Raw genomic sequence first — 21,131 nt, 5'->3', positions numbered from 1 at the left:
AATCCAATCGTCAAGACCTAACTCGCAATTAGAGTTTTACCAATTTAATTTTAGAGTAATAACAATTAGTCCGATAAAACTTTGCCTTTTATTTAAATATTCTTTTCCCGTCTTATTATTATAACTTGTAATCAACTGAAATTATTTATCATTTTATCGGAGAAGACTAAAAAATTACTGTATAAACTCGTAAACTAATTACTCAAAAATCACAATCATCGTAATTACAATTAACAACCAGTTACTTTACTTTGCTTTGCTTTACTTGAACCAGTTCTTTGTTTGGTTTTATTTTGAAATCTCGTGTTTTTTTTGTTATTAATTTTCATTGTTGTTCTGCCCGGTATCGTCTTTACTTGTAAATTGTATCCTCAGTGTCAGTGGTGCCTGCGTGTACAGGTCGTGTGACCGGACGTCTTCGTCACGGCTGGGCAATCTGCTGTTTAAAATGTATACCAGCAGATCTTACCAGAGACAATACACGCTCATATATGTTTAATATTCTCCATTTTACTTTATCTGACACAACTTTCTCTTTCATCGTTCCTCTTCCATGACTACGCTAATAATCTCCAGTTACTATTTTTATTTAAATAATACCGGATTGAATGCGATTAAATTTAACCATCAGTTTAATCAACAGAAACCATGTTTATTTTTTCAATCTAACTATAATTTTATTGTTCCCTTCAACAAAACAAAGTGAAACAAATACCGGTTATTTTTACATCGAGACTCCATTTAAAAAATTGATTGGTTGATGAAATTAATTGGGAAAAATATATCGAATACTTTGAACAATTGAACAAAAAATGTTCTAACGCTTGTACACTTCGATTTCAATTGATGCATTTTGTTTTTTCTAGTTAAAAATATTTCCAAGTTTTTGAAAGCTTGAAATTCATTTTCAATAAATCCGAAATTTTAATGAAAAAAAATGTTCATTGTATTGATGTATAAAATTATGTGATATTGTCAATGTCAGAATAATGAATATTAAAAGCATATAACGTTCATTTAATTAAAACAGCCCAATAGGATAATGAGGACAGTTGTGACAACTCTCCATAAATCCCCTAACTGTCATTAAGACGTATTATCTGAATAATCGCCTTTGATGTTGAGAGAGTGATATTGCTATTACGCGCGACTCAATATTAGCAATCCAAACTAATTAGTATTGTAGACTATGCCGAGTTTCAAGTAATAAGAGAATCATTTGAAATTAACACGAAAATCATCTGTTGTTGATATTACTCACCCTAATATTAGTATTTGAATTAAATTTATGTAATGTTTCTAATTTATCTGAAATTATAATAATATTCTATTTACACCAGAAATAATATAATAACAGATATTTTTTATTATTTAGAAAAATTATTTACGCAAACATCTGGATATATAGATATTCGATGATCATGCAAATAATATTGGATGCTTGAAAAAAAATTTTTCCGTAGTTTCATTATAAAAGGAAAAATGTTAATGATTTTTAAAATGTTATCAAGTAAATTTTTCAAACAATGAAAATTTTTTAGATACAAAATTTTTTCTTTGAATCAAATTAATTCTCTCAAATTCTATTACTTATACAATAACTAATAACACAATTATATTATATGAATAAAGTTACGCATATGCGGATCTCAATCCTATTAAATCCATCGACTACATTAAGTGGACAGTAATGTATACATCGTCCTTGGATAACTATGAATTTTCAGTTGAATTTGGCTGTAGTACAAGAAGCTCAGGGAAGAGGGAAGCTAATAGAGTAAGGGATTACATTGAGGAAAAGCATAAGAGAGGCGTAGCCTGAGTCACAAATTTTGATGGTACTTGGCTTGCTTATTAACTTTAAGTGCCTCTTCACTGCCAGACCCTCGATATATACATGTATATATTCCGGTACCGTAGAATCTATCCGACGTTATTTTTAACAAACTACACTTTTTATAAATACTGAATATTTTAACCTCCTTCCTAAAGTCAATACCCGACAAATGTTTATTTAATACTCTCCAGCATTAAGTTGAGTTCGAATCGTGCGTACATAATTATTTCAGTGATGTATAACGTATTTATTGTGTACAATAATGGGTGTGAAGAGCATATGCACGAGTCTGTTCAGTACGTGGCTCTGCATTATCACGATTAATTCACAAGGGCAAGACCAACGGCTACGGCAACGGTCGAACCACACATGCTCTCATACCCCAAGAACTACGCTAAACCCCTGGCTGATCGATTAAGCTCTGCACAATCACAATGCCAACTACAATAACTATTACTAATATTTAGTGCCTAAATTCCATCTTTTTACAGTATTTTGCACTTTTATTAATAAATTATTATTATTTTACTTTATTTCATACTTTTCAATTTACGCACAAAAGCTATGATTTATTATTATCCAAAAAATAGTATTCAATTACGTCATTTGAAAAATAAAAAATATATTTGAAAATTTGAATTTTTTTCTTGAAAACAAAAATTTTAAATTATTAATATACATGTAGTAAATTAAATATTCCATTTTTTACTCATTGAAAAAAATTATCCCTTAAAAACAACATAATTTTTGTGAAAATATAATTAATTTTTATAAATTTAAATTTGAGATAAATTGTTTGAAGTATTTATTAGTACTTTGATATATGAAATCCATTTTAGTTGAATAGAAATTTATTTTAGTCCAATAACTTCTTGCTCGGATGTCTTTTGGATTTAAGTTCATGTTTACTTCCAATTTTTTATAGCGTACTTACACAAATTATATTAAATTCAATGTACTTTATTATTGAGTAAAAAAGTTTTAATAAAAATTTATCTGGTGGTTTTTGCGTGATGCGCGCACAGTGACAAACTTTTATATTTTATTTATATAAAAGAAAATAAAAGTTAAAGATATTCAAATTTGAATTTACCAAACATGCATTTGATTCTATGTCGGTTAACGACTGCTCAATTCACTTTATTCATCAACACTATAAATATAAAATAATTAAATTTATGGGTGAATGTGTGAATAAATAGTAAAAAAACGGGAAAAAATTTAAAATCGATTTGATATAAATGCAAATATAAAGTGCAAAGCAATTTAACATCAAAATGAAATGTCATTGGATCGTCTAAATCGAATATTCGACATTTGACGTGTCATGACTATGTCCATGTATAAATTTATTTGCGATCTAATTGAGATTAACATCTTCGATCTCTCATCATACGGTACAAAGGGGTTCATCCATATCTACATCTATATCCGTGCATTGTAGTGTATATATGAGTTGATGCAGTTTGTCAGCAAATAGAACAGGAGCAAGATGTCGTCAGCACAATACATCTTGGCTCGGTACCGATTGCACTGGAGATGGAGCCTTAGAATAAGCAACGGCAGCACCACCAGGAACACCAGCGGTCAGACAATGGATCTTAATGTTGTGTTTCATGGTTCTGGGGTCTAAGGGTATAGATTTACTCCTTGTCAAATGCTTTATTCTCAGCTTACTCTATATCTAGTACAACTACAGCTACCGTTCTCCTTCCTCTATTACTTATCTCTGTTGACAAGTCAGTGATAGATCACATAGTTAAGCCCATGCCTATAAGACAAACATTTATCTTCACTCAAAATATATTTATTCACACTTTAATTGTGTTGATCTCGACTATATTTTTCTTGCAGGAATAATTTTCTGCATTCTTTCAACTGAACAATCTGCTTTGAGGCTATGTATTTATTGTTATAAATTCGCATTCTAAATTCCAAAAAGCTCTGCAAATAAAATTAGATCAAACTAATTTTTCTGATTCAAAATTTTTCTCGAATCAGATCTCTTGACTCCGATTATCGATACCTTATTGATGAATATTCGCTCGATAAATCGAGCTAACTGCAATACTTTTATCTCAATTTCATTAATTTCACTCCGAATTTATTAATTAGTTAAAGTTATTACTATGTTAATCATCCCTTAGTCATTATGTTTAGCGAATGGTAAAAAAGGAGCAGTTGACAAAAGTCTGCTTGCGTTCTCAATTTCGAAAGAGCAAATAACTCCTGAAAGATAGGGCAATGTACCAATAAACCGCAAGATAAAATTTTTTTCCACAAAAGAGCATGTCTTCTTTTTTATATTTACTTGTCTAGAGAAAAAGTTAGATAAAGTTTCTTTCTAGTCATTGTGTACGTGCAACAAAGAAAATTCTCATTCAGTCTAAGGTAAAAGATTAAAAGAGAAACTGCTATAAAAATATTGGAGAATTATTTAGAGAAAACGAAGAACCGGACAAAATCAAACTTAAGTTACATTAATTGGAAAAAATAGTAATGCTTTCATAACAAAAAATCGATTTTACTTTTTTCGAATTGTAAATTTGACGTTTAAGACAGAAAATAAAAATTGAGAATGTAGTCAGTCATAAATGACCTGAAAATTTCATCACTTACTTTTCATAATTTCCTTAAAATAGTTTTAATATTATGATAACATTGAAAAATTAATTAACAATTTTCTTTCTATAAGATCATATTATCTATTTTTCCATTTTGTTCTTTCAGATTACTTATTTACTTACGGTAAAATTGCGCACAAAAATTCTTATAAATCTCCAACTTAATTCAATTGATTGTATTTTAGAAACAGCAATATAAAATTTAATATTTCTTCGGGATTCATAAAGCTATAATCATCTCACTTGAATGCATAAAAATTAAAAAAAAAAAAAAAAAGAGGTTAAAACTAATTCAGAGTTTCAGCTTTGGTTCATCTAAAAAAATAATTTGATCAAGTTTTTCTTTATCAACGTAGCGTAAGCGTACTAGTAGCAGATTTACGTGCTTTCGCTTGAATGTAAAATGAAATGAAATAAAAAAGTAAAAAAAGATTGAAAAAATGAAGTATGAAATAATATTTTACTATTTTTTTTTTAAGTATAGAGAGCTGATGCAAAGTAATTTAAAGTTACCGAGAATTTTAATTTATCATGTCTAAGATAGCCCGACGACTATGAATCCTCAATGACAGACAACTCGCTCTAAGAACTCGACGTAGACGTACACATAGACGTAGACGAGGAGACGGATAAAGGATGAGAAATGTCGTGGGCCCACAGCATTTTGTCTCTGCCTCCTCCTGCCGGTGATCGGCGTCTATACTGTTGATTGAGTATGCAAGCATCGTTGAAACTTTTCCAATCGGGTAGAAACTTTGTTCCGGTAATTAAAGCTGCATGAATACCCGATGGGCTCATCTATGCTCACCGCTCACCGCTTTCGCTGGCTGGTTGATCGCTTTTCGTCTAACTTTCTCTTCCCGACTCGACTCTTGCATCTGGATTCTCTGATTTTTGATGATTTTTAAAATGCAAATACTTGGACGCTAAAGGCGACTACTTCGTCTCGATCGGTAATAAACTTTTTCCACATGAATTCATCTGCATCCCTTTCGCCGCTAGTTCTTGCCTCACAGACTCCTCAATTTAGTTTATTTTCCACGGTTTAATATATTACACGGTAATTATTTAATTGCCTGTCGGAGTTTATCTAGAAAATAATAGACAAACATAAACCTCAGTAATTGTCTGCTATTTTCAATTTGTACAATTTACTGGTAATTATTTATAGAGGCTTTGTATGCTTAAATATATATATATATATATATATATATATATATATATATATATATATATATATATATATATATATATATATATACATACTTGGGTTAATTAGTCAAATTAATTAGTCAAATTTGTTGTTGGGTTATGATAATTTAAATGGAGTTACGCTAAATGATATCTTCGTATAGTTATATACTGTTCCAATTATTGTTATCGTTATTATCTCATTATATATTTTTGACGTATGTATTGTTTTATAAATAATGATAATTGTACACGTATTAATATTTCATTAAATATTTTTGTCACACGAGTCCAATAAATTTGTGTCAATACATTATTTATTGGTATATTAATTTGACAAAAAAATAATCAGTGGCCAATAACTCATTTGCTAAAAATAACTTTTCTAATAAAACATCCACATTTATTTTTAGATTTTTCTTTAAAAAACATTCACAAGTCTTGAGGGATTACATAGAAATAAATATTGATTTAAAAATTCACCATAAGTGATATTAAAATTGCATCTTGATAGTGGTTAAATTTTAGAATTTCAGTGATACAAAAATTGCATCACTCGGGTGTGAATTTCATGTTAGTTTCTAGCGCATGCGCTAGCCAACTGTGATTGTTAGTCAAAGCACAGGTTACATTCTACCATATTTATATTCCTCATAATTATTCTTAAAATAATTATAAATAGCCAACCTAAGATTTTGAGCATTTAAATCTAAAATAATGTTAATTAGAAATGCTAGTTAACAATTCACATTTAATATTTAACTTAATAATATTATTAGATACAGAATTTTAAATCGACTCGATTAGCACTGTAGATGGTACTGATGTTTTTTAATATTCAATTCGACATATCAAGATTCTTTAAAATTAAATTTAGTACTTCATAATTGATTTATTCATTTAATGACTTGTATGAATAATTTTTATTTTGGTGTACAAATTAAGTAGACCAAATCTACTTAATCTACATTTGGTAACAAATCTTCGTTATTTTAAAACTATTAATAAATGTATGTTTAATTCAGTCAATTTTTATGGAGACAGATTTATTTCATCCCGATTAATTTATAAAATCATCCGAAACTTCAGCAAGCTATTATTACATTCATTTAATTAAATGAATACATCAAAAGGATAAACTGTAAAAAAATTACTTTCATAAAACGCGGTAGTATTTTAATAAAATAATGCACAGTAGAATTTATAGTATTTTTTCCATTACTCCTGAACTATCAGAGAGGAGATTTGTAAATATCTAATGGCTGCTAAATGATTCAATTCGTTAAAAGCGGAAAGCCGACATACCTAACAATTTGATCAGAAAAATACTAACGAGAAAACTTTCATTCCATCGATGTTCGTTAGCTTAATCGTATTAAACTCCAATGACAATGCGTGGATTATTAAAATACTAAAGTATTAAGCATTTTTATTTCAAACTCTGCTCTTTATAATTACAAAAAAGCTAGTTATATTTTATTTGCTTTAAATATTATTCTAATAATAAAATTAAATCCATTTTGAATAATTTAAAAAATGTAGTCGAAAAAATGTTTTGTTAAAAAACTATTTTTTTACTTGATGAAACGAACATAGTACGCAATAGATCGTTTAATTGCATTTGTAAGAGCATTTTCATTTTTTAAATAAAATGAATCGATCGTAGTTGGTAGAACGTCTGTGATAATAGAATGAAAAATTTTACAAGTGTAATAAAAATGAGAAGTGATATTTATTACAAGTCATTATATCACATTCCCATCACCTGACATGAAACCTCTTTCGTTAATGTTATTCCTTCGTTGTGCTACACAACACCAGTATTCAATTGAATAAGTAAGAAGCTAATAAATTTAATAAATGATGAGGATAATGCATTCAATTTTTCATAAATTTCCCTTTTTTTTTTTTTTTTTTTTTTTTTTTTCCCAGTTATAAAATTATCGCAGATGATACTTTATTCTCAATCCGGGTTTAGTTCAAAAGGTTAAAAGTCGGGACGCAAGCCCTGAGTCGGTGTTGTCAGACTGTTGTAAGGAGATAATTAATTCAAAAGATCATTCTACTCTGATACACTCAGACAGATATTATTAAAAGTATAAGATCGTTCGGAATAACTAAAGATTGATGATATTTATATACTCCAAATTGTCTTACTCGAACAAAGTAAAATTAAACGCCTTGACAATCTATAGCTTCTTAGTATTTTAAAGAAAATTTTTTATTATTACCAGAACAATTGAATTTCTATTATTGAGGCAAGTAATAATAACTTTGAGCTAATGCACTCGAGGGATCGATTGGTGTTTAAATGTTTTTATTTTCCACCCCACACAGAAAATTATGGTTGTGTGTAGACATACATTCTTCTACTGTAAAAGCTTCGAAATAATTGAGCACTTGGAATTGAAAAACTGCTCACGTTATTGAAGTGCTCAAACGTGCGTGACGAAAAGCTTTGCGCTAGAAATGCGGCTTGACCAGTTCGCCGTTTACGCGAATAACTCCACGTGTATCATGTATTTATAACACTTTGAGGATTCAAGACTTTTATACAAAAAACTAGAGGTTATTTTTGTCGAATAGTTATCATTGGAGCAATCTATAGATTATTGATAGAAATTTTTAATTTATTTTTATTGATGACGCAAAAATGTGTCCAAAGATTTTCTTAAATTTAAAAATTGTTGTGATATTAATGTGACAATTGAATGAACAAAGATACGTTATTTTGGACCAAACTGCTGCATAAAAACGGTGGCCTGATTTTATTGCACAAATATTACGTATTAATGCAAATGACGATTTGTGTGCAATTAATTTATTGGGATTGAAGCACGGATATAAATTGTTAAAAATCAATTATTTGTTACAAGAGAATCCTCGTTCAGTTGTACTGACAAGTAAGATACATTTGTATTTATATTAATTTAAATTTCTAATTAAATGGAATACCATTTAACGTTTGAAGTCTCACTGAAGAGCAAAATGAAAGATTAAAAATTAATAAATACAAAATTAACAATGGCATACAAATAATTAAATTTGGGCTTTAAAGTGAATATTTATGTTTAATAATTTTATTACAGATCCCTAAAATGCGCAAATACGTGATTCTGTTGCTGTTAATTGTAATTATTGCTTCGGTTTGTCAAGCAGATACAGAAGATTGTCGTCCAAATGGATCAATTGTAAGATTGAAACTTATCAGTTTTTTTTTTTTTTTTCAGTAGTTTTCATGAAAACTGTTTGTCTCATAGCACGATATTCTCTTTTAGACCCTAAGTAATATTGTACAATAGTTTTTTTTTTCAATTAAGATAAATTCATTCATTTATTTCATTATTAGTATACTGTTCATCTAAAAATCATTTGTACTTAAGTTCCACCAAATAAATCATTGATTTTATTTTATTGTCTATAGTGTGAAACAGCTGTACAGTGCTGCAGTGTATTTTGTTCTCAAGCAAGTGTTGATGAAGAATTAATGTGTGCTACTCCAACGTGGGAAGATTAAAGTATGCCAAAACTCTCGATTTCTCAAAAAAACTGAACTATAATCGACTCCATATTATTTAAATATGTATATCGTTCGATTAAAATAAAAATAATGTTTTTTATTTGTCATTTAAAAATTAAAAATTATAATTAAATGAAACAAATATTGTTATCGGAATTAAAGTTTTATTAAAAAATAAAAAGAATAAGTATAATTTTTTTCTCGAGTAAAAATAAATCAATACAAATACAAATTTTGATTTTTTTTAATTGTTAAATTAATATCGAAAAAAGTAAATCCAATTAATCGATAAATCTCAACTTGTTAAAATATTTATCAGGTTATGCTTTTGATAAATGTTATTCAATTATTCAATTGCTTGTACCGAAATTGCTTTCATTAGTATAAAAGTTGAGAGTATACTTGACAGTTGCGACACAAATTGTCTGTAATACAGTTGTTCAAATATTTTCAAAAGTTATTGATAAATTTTGGCATGTTTGCCTCAATGATAATTTCAAAATCAAATTTTTCAGTTGAATGCATACAAAATTTTTTGCAATAAGAATTTTATATTATTTGAAATTTCGATGGTTGTTTACGATAATGTTAAAGAAAATACAATTATTTATAAAAATACACTTGATTCTTGAAAAAAAAAAAAAAAAACTAAGCATTTGAGCGACCTCATAAGCGTTACACGACGGACTTACTAAAAACAGCACGTAAATGAAAATATATTTGAATAATGCATAAAGGAGCAATGTATCTTGAATGGTAATGTTATCACTTTTATATTCGCATCATCGAATAATCTTCGAACGGAAGCCTGACGTCACGATACACACTTTTTGTAGTATACCACAAACATATGATCAGTCGTCCGGTCTATTACTAATAAAATAAATAAAGCGACATTCCAGTTACAGCGGAAGGAAAACGCGTTTTTTATAACTATTAGCGTAAGCGAAACATTAATCACATAATGTAAGATAATTTACTCGCTATTAAATAAAACATCAGGACTGCATGTTACAAAATTACAGATTGCATTAAATATATCCAAGAAAAGCGAAGGATAAAATGAGAAAAAGAATAAGAACAATGATGAAGCAAAACAACCAATTAATTGAAATTATCTTTCAATTACTATTGAAGTGGGAACAGCAATTGTCATTCTATCAACCGCGCAGAATGTTTGTATCGAGACCAAAAAGAGGAAACAGTCCTGTTGAACTCGACAGTTAAGTTCTCTGTAACACAGGACACGGAGAATTACACGGCACTTGATAACATGTAAATTCGAGGCCCCTTAGTTTCTAAGAGCAGAGATCTGCTTCAAAGGCGACTTCAAAGACGTTGGATAGGAACAATCTAAAGATTCTATTCGCAGCTGAGCTCGCCCAGAAGATTCAAAGCTTCATAGTCTCTGACTCGGGTAGTAAAAACCTATCCTACACTACATCCGACGTCTACATCTAAGGTCTTACTAATTCGTTACTTGTATTCACAGAGTAGACTATGGCGGCTTAAGATCAGAACCGCTGGAGTACAATTGTTACGATCTGAATGTTGAAAATATCAAAGACTCCAGTGTTCTTGAAAGATATGAATATAAGATATTTTGTTTTACCAAGAAAACTATGAATATTCGTGGTTCATTTTATCCGGAAAGGAATTGCATTTATGAGCTTTTATTATTGACGTGATTAAAAATGGTTTATATTTTTCTTCTCTCGCCCTCTATTAGACAAATGAAAGTATTTTAGTCGCACTTGTTCAAAAAATGAAACCTTTCTGTGATAAAATTTTTTAATATGGTCAAAATTGTTCATTTATAATTTTTTGATCAAACATAAAGTCAAATTTTGATCGAAATGTTGCTTAACATGAATTTTTTAAAAATATTAATTAGAAAAATAATAACTTAAAGTAAACAAATAAAAATAATAACATAAAGTTTATATCAGTGTATAAAACTCCAATAAATATGATGGGTGACAAAAGGAAGAATTATTTTTCATCGTTCCAGTAGCATGACCTCAGTAACAGTAGCAGAATTTCTCATCTAATTACAGTAGCTGAATTGAAAAACATTAAATCAAATGAAGGTTGTCGAAGCACAAGCACAGTGAGACTTAAGACATATATAGAAATGAGGCGACACAAAGGACATAGTTAAGCTCATAAATCAGAGAATCGAGTGTCGTAGTTGTGTGTCGCGTGGAATGAGGGTGCCTGGAAGTCGATCCTGTTGTTCAGCGGTCAATAATTAAATTCCACGGACGTCTCGTATCTTATCGGACGAGTATGCCGGGCATTGCACTCCAGGCTGTGTATGTGATGAGCTGTATAGAGAGAAGGAGATGAGAATTCAGCAGAGAGAGAGAGAGAGAGAGAGAGAGAGAGAGAGAGAGAGAGATCTGAGAATGCAACATGTATGTCTCGGCGTTACACTAAATTCTGGGCCGCGTAACACTCTATGTTGCTCATTTTATCGATACAATGACTATCCTTGTTTAAGCTTTTGCATAAAAGCTCAATTGATGTTGAATGATTTATTCTTTTAGTAGCTCATTTGATTTTTTGATGACTCATTAAGCTTTAATTGGACAATCAATTGAATGAATATCATTTGTAATTAGTATTATAATTTTAATAGAGCTTCAAATAGTAAAATTTACTATTAGTTAATGTCAATTATTATTGTTATTATTATTATTATTATTCAATAATAAGTATATACCTCTGACGCTAAATAATTAATGAGCTCAATAACTAAATAATGTATTCATAATTTTTTGACATAATGTCAGAAATTAATTGTTAATTCCTTGAATAATTTAGTTAATGGATTTTATACACCATTTTTCGTTGTTTTAATATTAAAGTTATTTAAGTGCTAGACATATTAATTCAAAAAATTCATTATCTATTGCAAAAAGCTCATTTTAAATAGAATATAATTTACATGAATTGAAAGTATTGCTAAATTATTTTACCAATGCTGAAGAAAATTTTAAAATCATAGTAATTCATTTACTTACTGTCAATTGTAAAATTCTGTAAGTTCATAAATCATTTAAATAGTCAAAAAGTTTTCAGATTAACTTTAATAACTTATCATGTCATAAAGTATATTAAAATTTTAAAATTTTTATTAAAATGTAAATATTCAATGTTATCTTTTCATTCAGAAATAATTTTGAGGTGTTAATTTCAATCGTTGTTTATTAGAAAAAAATTCTCTTTGGTTCCTTCTTCGTATTTACGCAGCCGTATAGGCAATAAATATGAATACATAATCTGAAAAAAAAAAAAAATAAATAAATAAAAATAAGTATCGCAAAAGAATAACAAGTGAGTAGTTAAGTTTGCGTGTCGGTAAGTTGGCAAAAATTAAACCCAATTTAGCAGATGCAGCTGCTGCACCTACAGCCTCCTCGGCATTAAGATAATATTCTCTTGTGCAGTGAGATATATGTCCCTTTCGAAGTTAAAAAGTAAAATATATGTATAGGTATGTAAGTATATTCGTTGTTCGTGTTGTCGAAAAGACAACACCTGCTTTTCTTGCGGCCTTTGTTACGTCCTTTATACATATTTTCTCGTATTTTAATATCATCAAAGAGGCTGCGTGCACATGATACATTCTCTCTACTGGTTATACATGTTATAACCAAAGGCCAACTTTCTCTTTTGATATTTTTTTTTGCCAGGTTTATTTTATTTCCAATCATAAAAAAATTCTAATATTGTAATAATAAAATAACCAAAAGTTCTTTAATTTAAGACTTTTAACTGATTTTTTTTTCTTTTATTTAATTTTTCTTTGTTCTTTAAAACTCAATTCGTGAATACAGAATTTTCCTTTTTAATTAGTGAAAAATCTACTAGTTAAAAATATGACCATTTTTACTAACTTAAAGTTTATAATTATTACCAATTACTAGTAATATATTTTAGAAACTTCAAAAAAGTAACGATGAATGATTTTTTACTAATTTAATATCAGAAAGTACTTTTGTAAATGTTCACGATTATATAAACGATTACATACCTGTAATATTTTGATTATTATTAAAATAATAATAACATAATCACAAAAATTGGACGAAGTGATAGAAAGAGTAGTAGCTCAATAAATATTTCAACGATCCTCAATCTTGAAGACATGAAATGAAACTACTGATAACAATCGATTTATCAAAGTAAAGCATCTCTATCTCTGTGCATCACAGCCGATAGAAAATTTTTCTCCCCTTTAATTTTAACCTCTCAGCAGCATTTCTTGTTTTTATTCTTATTCTTATTCATCCTCGCATTTACTAGTTTTGCCCTGGGGATTTCTTTTTGCTGTGTATTCATCTCAAAAGAGATCAGACATTGCATCAGAGTAACGAGTTTGCCGATCACATTTTATCCATCGACGATAGTGCACCGGCTCAACATCATCAACTCACTCTGTCGCTCCAAGCAACATTCTATAGTTTTTTCCTCTAGCTTTTCCTCAGCTCTATTATCCGTACTGCTTTTCCCTCATTTTTTTTAATTTTTAGTATATTTCAATTTTTCCTATTTTCTTGTGTTTCTAAAAGTCCTGAGTCATTGATTGTGTATATAAAACTTCCTAAACACTATGAAAAATTATTAAATAAGTATGCAATAATTAATAAATGTATCGACTCATTTTGGAACCAAGTAAGATAATAATCTAATTGAAAAAATGTCATATTGATAAAATAAAATGTCTTGATTAGCTTGCCGTCTACGCGAATAACTCCACGTGTATCTTGTATTTTTGTCAAATCTTTATCATTTTTAAATCAATTAATTATTGATAGAAATTTTTAATGAATTTTTATTGATGCCGCAAAAATATGTCTAAAGATTTTTTCAAATTTTAAAGTGGTTGTGTAATTAATTGGATAAATGAAAAAACAAGAATAAGTTACTTTGGATCAAACTGCTGCATAAAATAATATGATCATTAAAAGAAAATAAACATTAAAACAATAACCTGATTTGAATGCACAAATGTTACGTATTAATGTAAACGGCTGTTTATTTTTAATTAATTTATTGACATGAAAGCACGGATATAAATAGTTGGAAATTAATTATTTGTTACCAGAGAATCTTCATTGTAAGTTGTACTTACAATACTGACAGGTAAGATACATTTTTATTTGTAAATTATTCTTTTTACTAGGTTTTCAGTTATATTTCAAACAACTAGTGAATTTAATTTTAATATATTATATTATATTATAGTTGATACTCAGATCAAGTACAAAAGCAAGCCTGGTTCCTTAAAATTTTTTTTAAGATGATTTTTGCTTTCAATAACAAAAATTGTTTTAGAAAAAATAAGATATTATATCCGGCATCTAAGTATCAAGTATAATATATCCTGAAATATAAAATTGATCGCAAATTTAAATTTCTAGTTATAATCGAAATTATGGATCTTTTAATCAAAATAATTAAATTAAGGTCTCAAAGTGAATATTTATTTTTAATAAATCTATTGCAGATACTCCAAAATGCGCAAATACCTGATTTTGATACTTTTAATCGTACTTATTGCTGCTGTTTCTGAAGCTAAGAAGAAGTGTATTCGAAATGGATGGGACGTAAAAAGAAAAATTATTAGTTTTTTTTTTTATTGGTCCCCATGACAGTTCCATATTTTTAATCATGTTTCTGTAACATTATGCATTTCATACTCCATTTCTGATTTTTTTTCTCAGCTGTTTATACTACAGCACAATATATAATGTAAAGATAGCCTGTCGTAAAGAAAACTGGAATAATTACAGTTTCAGATTGTAATTATTACATTGAAATGTAAATATTACATTCGACAATGTAATTCTTATAAAATTTGTAATAATTACAATTTGAAACTGTAATTGTTCCAGTAAATTAATTAACTTATTTCATTATTATTTTACTGTGGATCGAAAAATCATCTCCTTCAATTTCACGATGTGAATCATTGGTTATATTTTATTGTTTATAGTGTGACAATTCAGAGCAGTGTTGTAGTAAAATGTGCACCGAGACAGTTATTCACGGAAAGCAGTGTACTATCCCAATGTGGGATGATTAAAGCATGTCTCAACTGTTAATTTCTCACAAAGCCGATCAAAAATAGACATCATATTATCAAAATATGTATATTGGTTAATTGGTCTAAAAAAAAATTTTTTTTTTTTTTGTGTAAAAATGTATAAAATATAATTAATTGTAAAAATATTGTTATCGGCATAAAATAAAAAATCACTCTCTTCTTGCTTTTCAATTATTTTATTTAATAATAATTGCTTAACAGGTCCATATTCTTAAAAAAAAAAAAATAACAAGAAAAAATGGAAATTTTTTCGATCTAAATTTAAGACTTGAAATTTTCTTTAATTAAAAGATGTAAATATTTTGAAACAAAACTAAAATTTTGAAGAAAAATATTTACTCAAACCAAGTTATTTTTTTTGTGTTTTTTATTTTTCTTTTCATTTAAGATTTGATTGAGCGATAAACAAAAAAAAAAGCTTCGCATCTGGTTTGTAACTTAAAAAATGTTTGCGAAACGAAATGTGTAATTTAAATAAATGTAAGACTTAGAATGGGATAATAAAAAAATATTGTGATACGTTTGAGTTTTTGTCGTTGTAAAATATCAGACGTTGAAATTGGAGTCACTGGAGTACGGGGGTTAAAGAGAACTACTGAGATATCCTGGTGGTCGCCGGCTAACACCAGTAATATATTGGTGTCTCCCGTAGGTCGGAGTTTCAGAGTTTCGAGGATGAATAGAAGTAACCAAGGGTTGCTGGGTTACCCGAATCTCAGAGAGCTTTCGACCCTCGGAGTTTATTGAAAGGCACGTGGCCGCAGCTTGTTTAAACGGCAAATAGCTTGTACACTCACAAAACGTCCACCACAGTGTCATATGAATACTCGGTGGCAGAAAAAATTGAAAATCCCATCTCACCCTCGGCAACTTTCCTTATTTCTTACGTGCTTCGGGGCTGACAAAATAAAACTTTTCTGTCTACAGTTTTATTCCTCGGGGAGGCCTCTGCCCTTGTACCTTGTTCTATTGTTTTATTGGCTAAAAAGGTCGAGTAAGTAAAACATGGAAATATTTGTTTTTGTGATATTATGTCGATTAATCACTTGAGAGAAAGACAATTAGGTTCATTATAATGATCATCATTCTTTAAATGTTTTTTTTTGTTGAATTTCTTTATAACATTAATAAAACTATTAGAAAAGTTTGAAAATTTATCAGAGTCTATTTTTACGTAGTTTTCTATTTCAATTATTTCATGATATTTCCGCGCATAGAGAAAAATTAATTTTGTATAATATAGACGATAGATCATCGCATAGGTGTAAAATAAATAGCTAAGTAGGAACAAATAAATAGATTAGCTCAAGACAAACAAGTTCGTATTTATTCACCCAGTGTAGGTAAAATAAATTAGTAGATCGGTGTGTACAAAATGAATGAATATCTTTTGTTCATTACATGTACCATACGGAATTTCCCTTGCAACGTGGAATGCAAATTTTGAAAATTAGGACTACTTGGGAATTCAACTGGGCAACGGTCAACAATTGAATGTCGTAGTTCTGTAGTCCTATGCTGGTCATAGCAATAGTCAACCAGAGTGAGTGTACATCAGAATGTAACTGCAGAGCAGATGAGAGCAGAGAAACAAGTATGTCCTGTGTGCACAAGTGTGGATTTATGTGTGTTTGCGAAGGAATAAGAGAAAGAATCGTAAGTAGAGAGGAACGCATATATATATATATATATATATATATATATATATATATATATATATATATATTCTCATGCTAGTTCCACTTTGCGAAATAGGACAGTGACGTGATGAAGGTAAAACCACGAGAAAATACCTGCCGTCGAAACTCGATCCGGAGTTCTCTGGATATCATTAGAGAGTTACCGCCACGCTGAGGACGGGCTGAAAGTTGTGCGGCTGTAACGATTCGCTGGAAGATATCGTGAAAGGTCCACCACGGGACACTTGTATAATAAACCCAGAAAATAAGTAAACAAAAAACAAAGGCAGACAGGAGCGAGATACTAGAACAACCAGCGCTCCTATCGAGAAAAGCCGGGTGCGGTTTGCGGATCGGGATTTGAATTTCTCGGGGACTATAAGCAGCAGAAGCATCCCAGAAACTTGATAATTCTCGTTTTTTTTTCCTCTTTTCTCAACTCCTTGGCTTCCTCCCTGCACACTCTCTTCACTTATTTTCTTTTCTTTTCGTTATTTTTTATCCCTATTATTCTCATTTCTTCCCCTCACTGTCACGATAAATCGAGCGACGCTGATATCGCTCAGCGATATTTTCCATCGGGTTTTTATCCCGTCTCGTTTCTTGTTCCTCCGGGACGGATCATTATCCGGCGTTTTACTCCCATCTTATCCTCTCTTACTTTGTGCTCGCTCGATATCCGACAATCCCGTTGGCTCGTTCTAAGGATCCAATCATTGTAAAATTTACCAATAATCATTTTTCCCGTTTGCTTCTGTTGTAATTGCAAAAAAATCAAGATACATAATCCTTAATCCAGGATTAAAAATTAAATGTCAATTTAGCTTTTAAATTTAAATTATATATATATATATATATATATATATATATATATATATATATATATATATATATATATATATATATATGTCTCAGAGATGGATATTTTATAAATTTAGTGGCCTCTTTTTCGTGAACTCATCGAATCACATGAATTATTTAATTTTTCATCGCATATTTTGAATTCTGATGAATTGAATATATTCATAAGCTAAAAATACATTATGTCATTAAACGTGATGAGTTTAGAAGACATTAAATTATCAAATGTATTTCAAATTAGCTATCTTGATGAAATTGTACATTTTATCGAGAAACGTCGATTAAACGTTAAATTTAAAATTAAAATTGGCGGTTAAATTATTCTGTTCTACTTTAAAAGAATTTGAAAAAATTTGAACAATAGAGGTTATAGTTCATTAAGCTTTATAACATTTAAGAATTGTGAAGCTTATCTTCAAAATCAATTATTTTTTATATTTATCAACTCTGCTGACACGTGTTATCTTCATTCTTCCCGACAATTTTGTTTAGTGAAGTAAGAAAGTTTAAATGTCTATTAATCCCTTTTAAACCGACTAGAATATCGAAGCTTTTTCATGAAAATAAAGTTAACTTGACAGGACTTTTTTTGCAAACCGAGACACTTCCATCACAAACTTTCATTTTTTACAATTTAATTTACTGCAACTATTTATTTTCAGCGACGTTAAAGTCGATGTCAGTATCTGTCTATCAGTATACCCCTCCATTGTACCACAATTTGTACATAAATATAATTGTATCCAATGCCTTCGTTCCTATTTTATTTTCTCTCCAAACAATAAGAACTTAGATTAATAAAACATTGTAACAGACAGTTCTATTTATTTGGATACCTTAAATACATTTTCACCTCAGTGACAATGATAATCGCTGCTTGTTAATGACAACTGCGATTACCAAAATAATTTTAGAAATTTGAATATTTATTAAGGATTAAGGATTCATTCCTCTCCTGTCACGTAGAAATTTCGTTAGACAAATATACCAACAATTAAGATAGAATTTTCTCAACGTTCTTTCGTGCTGATTGCACGACAAAAAAAAAACCTGTCTAAATGTAACCATCAAATTTACATTTTTAGATATGTTGAATTTAAATGAAAAAAATGTAAGTTTAGCATTAAATAATTTTTAAATTTTACATTGAAACAATGCATCATATATAAAACTATATAAAATAAAAATGAACAACCTAAATTTTTATATGATTTTATGTATAAAATCATCAAATTTATGTATATATCTATACAATTTTTTTCAATAGTTTTTTTGTGATATAACAATATTCAACAATTTAATTTTTACATAACCATTTTAGGCCAAACAGTTGATTAGTTTATTATTTTTTTAGAAATTTAGAATTTTTTATTCTATTTATTCGCGTTTCCTCGCTGCGGTGTGCTGGGGCGTGCTAGGCTTTAAATTAAGTGTCGATAAATTTATTTCTAATGATTGTTATATACCAATCGATTCGTTTTTGCATTTCCTACAAGATTATTAGGCCCAACTTTTAGGCACACTCCTAAACATTTATAAATATTAGTAAAAATAACAAATACTGAAGTAAAACACCCTTTTAAAGGAAATTTTTCGTATTTAATATCACTCCTGACTTGTGTTTCAAATGCGCAGCGTTTTTTCGAAGTCGATAAAAAATTTTCCGTTGTTCACTGAACCGAGAAGCTATTTGGACTCACAGAAGAGCGAGCAAGCGGGTCGCGGCTTTGATCTCCAAGAAATTTCATAACCGTCACAATGAAAACCTCGTTTCGTTGTTGCTTACACGTGGGGCATATAGGGACTAGAGTAACAAAAGGTTAGAAGTACTGGGCTTATCAGGTGCAACATAAACACCCCACGTATGGCTCGGTAGAAAAAATAATAAAAGTTCAGCATGTGCATACCTACCACTGCATAAAATTGTACGTTTTTTTTTTTTTGTTAATAAAAAAAATTTATATGCGTGGTTATCTACATATGCGGTGCTTTTGCATGAATGTCATGGTGTTGACCTGAATGGTATCAACCCTCGCGACAGAATAGTTGTATTGGCTTCATTTAGACACAATAGCTGAACATTGTGTCATTGCAATACAATGGCCTCCGATGGACAATTTCTAGCTCGATCAAAATAAAAGTCTGCTTAAATTTACAGTTAAACTCACTGTCAACATACATGCACACATACCGCATCTGTCGTAAATGTAAAGGAAATTTTTAGACCCTAGTATGTGGGATAATTATTATAATTATCACAAGTATTGCTTGTTTCAAAATGAACAACTATTTTGAAGCTAATAATCGATTGTTCAATTCTATGAAGTACGGAAATAATTTTGAAGAATTTTATCTTTTAGATTGGATTAAAAAATTTCTTAAACTTAGAAATTATTCAGGGTCTAAGTAAATTTTACTTGATTCAAGAATTTTTCGTCTTGATCCAAGACAATAAAACTCTTCAAAATTGTTTTCTTGATTCAAGTTAATTTTTTTTTCTGTGTAAATATTTATAAAATCATATAATATTAACAGTTCAAAAATCTTATCAAATATTAAAAAAATTTTCATCAGTGTAAAAGTACACAAATTATGAAAAAAAAAAAAACTCTGGAGCATTTAACGACTTAAAAAGCGCAAGACAATTTATCAGATATGAACGAAAGAGCAAGTATTGACCGACCAATTATACAGTAGTCAATTGTATTAAGATCAAAAGCTCTTGTTAAATTGGCTCTGTCGTGCTGAACCTAATCCACTACTTATCAGTACTAGTACTACAGGCTACAGGTAGTAGTGAGTAGAGAGTAGAGAACAGAGAGCATTGAGTCGTGATTGTGACCCACGATCGATATCTAAGTGACGATGCAGCTGAGGATTGATCGACTAATCGCGGACAAGGAACAACCGACGACTAGAACTGGACTGGGATGACTACCACGACCGAGATACCAGTATACCGTCCAGTCCTTTTGGATCATATATATGTACTATATATGTACCACACTAGGACCTAGTGGAGTTAGGATCGAGGTGGAGTGGCCAGAGGCCAGGTCACGCTATGGCACTTGCCGATGGCCTCCACATCCAGAGGACGATATATTTCACCCGTGGAAACAGTGGTCGACCTTAGACCGCCGGGCAGTATCTAATGGGTTTCTTAACGTAGTGGGTGTCAGCGTTTCTACGTCGCGCGACGCCCATTAATATGCCTACCGACGGGCGTCGGTTACGTGGCACTGAACGACGTGAAATATTACCGCGCATTCCATTGTGACGACCATCAACCGCTCTCTTGCTCCTT

At 29.8% G+C, this 21,131-nt stretch overlaps 1 protein-coding gene across 1 annotated transcript in view; it reads right to left on the bottom strand.

Moving 5' to 3' along the window:
* The window catches only part of LOC141529831 (uncharacterized), a 178,231-nt gene that overhangs the window by 67,677 nt on the left and 89,423 nt on the right, over positions 1–21,131 (bottom strand). The window lies entirely within an intron of this gene.

The sequence above is a fragment of the Cotesia typhae genome, unplaced genomic scaffold (assembly GCF_013202065.1).
Source record: "Cotesia typhae breed Kobodo isofemale line unplaced genomic scaffold, CoteBio_Ctyphae contig_48, whole genome shotgun sequence".
NCBI lineage: Eukaryota > Metazoa > Arthropoda > Insecta > Hymenoptera > Braconidae > Cotesia > Cotesia typhae.
The sequence above is the reverse complement of the archived record's forward strand: the minus strand, read 5'-3'. Positions and strand labels throughout refer to the sequence as shown.